Here is a 4655-nt window from a genome sequence, read left to right on the forward strand (position 1 = left end):
GTAGGCCTTTCCTACATAAGCGTTTTAGATGTAGGCTGTATGTAGATCTCAAATAGGCCAGCCTATGTAGGTCTGCTTATATAATACCTATATACCATCTACATAAACTATCCTATATACAAAGGACATAGGTCATCCAATGTAGAATCTACATAGAATTTTAATAGACCAGCCCATGTAGGCCTGCTTATGGAAAATCTATGTAGAATCTACATTGACATTCTTATATTAAAGTGATATAGGCCGTCTAACGTAGACTGTACATGGACTTTTAATAGCCTATTCTATGTAGGCCTGCTTATGGAAATTCTATGTAGAATCTACATTGACATTCTTACATCAAAATGACATAAGTCATTCTATATAGACGTTATATAGATTTTTAATAGGCCAGCCTATGTAGGTCTGCTTATACAAAATCTATGTAGAATCTACATTGACATTCTTACATCAAAATGACATAGATCATTCTATATAGACGCTATATAGATTTTTAATAGGCCAGCCTATGTAGGTCTGCTTTTACAAAATCTATGTAGAATCTACATTGACATTCTTACATCAAAATGACATAGATCATTCTATATAGACGCTATATAGATTTTTAATAGGCCAGCCTATGTAGGTCTGCTTTTACAAAATCTATGTAGAATCTACATTGACATTCTTACATCAAAATGACATAGATCATTCTATATAGACGCTATATAGATTTTTAATAGGCCAGCCTATGTAGGTCTGCTTTTACAAAATCTATGTAGAATCTACATTGACTTACTTATATCAAATTGATGTAGGTAATAAAATGTAGCATCTACATAGATTTTTAGCCTTCTTGGGTCCATTTTCTCTGGCAATTTAGTCAGTCTTGATTTTTCTTTCACGCGAGTGACACGTTATAAGTGGTTCCTCTCGTCCGTAAAAGTGAAATAATTAAAATTCGTTACTATTTATATCGAATTGTGTTTTAAGACATTAATTTAGAATTTAGTTCACTAATTTTAAACTTTTATTAGTTTAATATGTTTTTAAAATTATTATTAGGATACTAAGTGTTAATAAGTTACATTAGTTTGTTGGACAATTTAGTACGAACATCTATTGTTTGAATTTGGTAAGTAACATTTTTGAAATCAATTCTATATCTAGGTATTTAATATTTAAATTTATTAAAATAAAAAATTATAATTTTGCAGGCGTAGAGAGTAAACATCATAAAGGAGACAGGTGTGTTACTTTAATTTAAATTAAAAGTAATTAATAATAATAGTAGTAGTAGTAGTAGTAGGAGTAATAACAAATATATAATAATAATTAAAACTAAAATCTAGAAATATAACATAAACTTGATATTTTACTTCATTTTTATTTTCTTTATGTATGTACAAGCGAAGTGGTGCTATATCACATTGTATCGCTTCTCTCACTAAATGACTCACACAAGTCCGAGGAAACCACTTGAACGGATCTTATTTCTACACAAAAATGCCTGATTCCTAAAATAATTCTCAAAGAAAAAGTTTTTTTTCCTTTACATGTGCTTTGTTACTAAGTCAATCATGATGTTACTTCGAACCATATTTATCTTATGCCTCACAAACTATTCTTTTGCAATACAAATGCGTATAAGATTATCGAAGGTAATTTTTCCCTATAAATATACACTGTAAAAAAATTTTCAGCATTTTTTTGAACAAATACGGACAGCACGGAACTTCAAACGGTGGAAATTTTTCTGAATAAATAAAAGGAATTATCTTCCATGAATTTCGGAAATATTTCCTACTATTTATTCGGAAATTGTACTTAAATCATTTGAATATTTATGTAAAAAATCAAAACTGTACATATTATATTTCTACCACGATTTGAACTCTCAGCCTTATAGTGCTGTTTGTGCGTAGGGGTTTTTTTTAATGAAACCTTCAACCATTGGGAGTGCGCGCCTAGACGCGCTCGTTCAAGGGAGGCTATGAGAATATGCTGCAAAAGTATCAGTTTTAAGAAACATGTGGAGTAAAATATGTTCTTTCTAACTTCTATGGAATTTCGAAAGATTCAATCTCTTTAAAACTGTTGACCAACCGATTCATTGTATTGTTAACATTTTTTTCACATTTCCGTTAAATTTAGGATATATATTTAGCTTTTTGAGGAATATTTGAGAACTATTTACTTCATACACGGAAAAAATTAATTTAGTACATTTTACGAAACTAATTTTGGAATAGCGGATACGGAGAGGAGTTTAGTATAAGATAAAACAGAATCAATAGTAATATATGATGACTGCGTTTCTCGAAAACTCAAAAAAAATTCTATGGAATTCACAAATGATCGGTTGGACGTTCTAATTCAAGAGTTTTGTAAAATGTTTAGCCTGAAGCGCATGCGCCACGGAAAAAAATATTCACGGAGAAAAAAACGAATAAAGCAGAAAAAAGAATTTCTTAATGTACCAATGAGCTCTCAAGACCATTTTTTCTCGTCTTCTATAGGAGATAGATGATTGGTTCGACACATGTGACTGCACTCTACAACGAAATGGTTCGCTTGGATTGGCTTATTTTATTCTGACACTAACTTAACGGAAATACGCATACATATAAACGAATTCTGACGCAACGCACATACAATATAACTCGCACTTGTAGATGAAAGAATTGAGTTTCTTTATATACTAACTAAGGAGATTAAAACTGCGCTTGTGAGAAATGTCAATATACTGAATATTAATTTTTAAAAAAATCATTTTTTTAAAAGTTATACAAAATATTTTATGGTTTTTAAAATAACATTTTTTGATTATAATTAGTTATAAAATCTCTATAAAATTTTTCAATTTTTAGAAAATAATTGTATTCTTAATTTTAAATTATTAATAAATTGACAAAAAATTTTCAAAATTAAATTCAAACTCAAAAAATGTTTATATTAAATTGTCTAAAATTTGAAGTAATAACAGTTAAAACTTGAGAAATTAATATATATATTGTCATCGGTAAATATTATGATAAACTATAAAATTTATTGGAATGTAAATTAAAAGAAATTAATAATAATTAAAAGTTTGGATTACAAAAGCACATAAAAAATGTTACGAATTTGGAACAATGAAATGTGAAAACGTAAAAGAAAACAATTATCCAAATGTTACCGGCAGTTAAAGCAGTTCTCTTTTTCCTTCCACATATTATCTCTATATACAGCAGACAAGTTAATACCGACGCGACGAGACAAGCTTCAACATATCTATGTATAACGCGACTTTTGGTACACCCCGTATAGAATTTTACGAAACTTTGTGTTCGAGAATTCACGATAGACAGCGAAGTGGAAACTCAAACCACGCGTTTTTAGATTGCACGAAACATTTTTACCATTTTCTGATAAAATGTTCACCAGAAAATACGAAACATTTCTACATTCAAGCTTGTTTTATAAATTACAACACTGGTTGCAGTTTCTCGACAATTGTTCTGCTTAAAGTAGTGAAAGTTTCTGGGTTTTTGAAAAACTTCGTCAAGGAATCTTAAATATCCGCTAGTGCGAAATTAGTTTCGTAAAATCTGCTGAACTTATTTTTTCCGTGTACACAGACAAATTGTATAGAAAAATTATTTTTCTAATTGAACAGTTTTTAAATTTAAATCAGTAAAAATAAAATAATTATTACTCTTAAAATTTAAGTAAGTGAAAATTCGCTTATCGGATAAAATTTAGACATTTTTTACAGTGTATAATTTATTAAAGTATTTGAATTAAAATATCAATTTCAACGTAAAAATATTCCTTGTTATCAACATTGTTTTAAATATTATTAAAATGTATATAATAATTTCATTCATTTCCAGGTACCCTTCCTTTTAAATCTGCAGTGAAGGAAGAAAAATATTTCAAGCTAGAGATCCAATCACAAATCGGGCACATTTTGAACCGATTATACGATTGAGGCTGCGACAAAAGTCAAAGAAGGAAAGATAATCAAAATGCTGCAGCCAAAAAATAAAATTTTTTTAAATTAAATTAGTGACATTTTAAAATTTGAATTTTTTAATATCTTGTATAATGCGTATGATTAAAAAAAATAAAACATTTTTTAAATGAATTATAATATATGTTTTTATTGATAAAAAATAGAAATAAAAATCCTTTATAGATCCTACGTTATTCTGCCTATATAAAGGTTATTTACGAAACTTACTTGCAGTCAAAAAAGTTCTATAGCGAATTCGATGGGGAATTCTATAGAATATTCTATAGAATATTTTGTAGAATTTATCTAAAAAAATTTTTTAATTTCTGCACGAATTGTAAAGAATTTGACTAGAAATATTTAAAATAATTCGTGAAAAAAAATTAAAAAATTATTTTCAGATAAATTCTACAAAGGATTGTATAGAATATTCTATAGAATTCCCAATCGAATTCTATATAGACTACTCTATAGAATCATTCTATAGAACTTTGTTGACTGGGTACATAGTTCCTATTACAATTGGTCTACATAGAGTGGACTTAAAATTCCTATATAGAAACTATAATATCAAGTCTACATAGGAATTATGTATAACCGTAATGTAGATCATACATCATTTAACCCATGTAAATATAACGTACGAATTCTATGTAGATTCTACATAGACTGAACGACG

The 4655-nt window shown here is 28.2% G+C and overlaps 1 long non-coding RNA gene across 1 annotated transcript; it reads left to right on the forward strand.

The window, feature by feature from the left end:
* The first annotated feature begins 821 nt into the window (after positions 1-821).
* LOC122504386 lies at positions 822-4068 on the forward strand. Its single transcript, XR_006301829.1, has 3 exons — positions 822-1114; positions 1197-1227; positions 3855-4068. It is a non-coding gene; the product is annotated as an uncharacterized LOC122504386 (long non-coding RNA).
* Positions 4069-4655: the final 587 nt, after the last annotated feature.

Source organism: Leptopilina heterotoma, unplaced genomic scaffold (genome assembly GCF_015476425.1).
Source record: "Leptopilina heterotoma isolate Lh14 unplaced genomic scaffold, ASM1547642v1 Lhet_294, whole genome shotgun sequence".
NCBI lineage: Eukaryota > Metazoa > Arthropoda > Insecta > Hymenoptera > Figitidae > Leptopilina > Leptopilina heterotoma.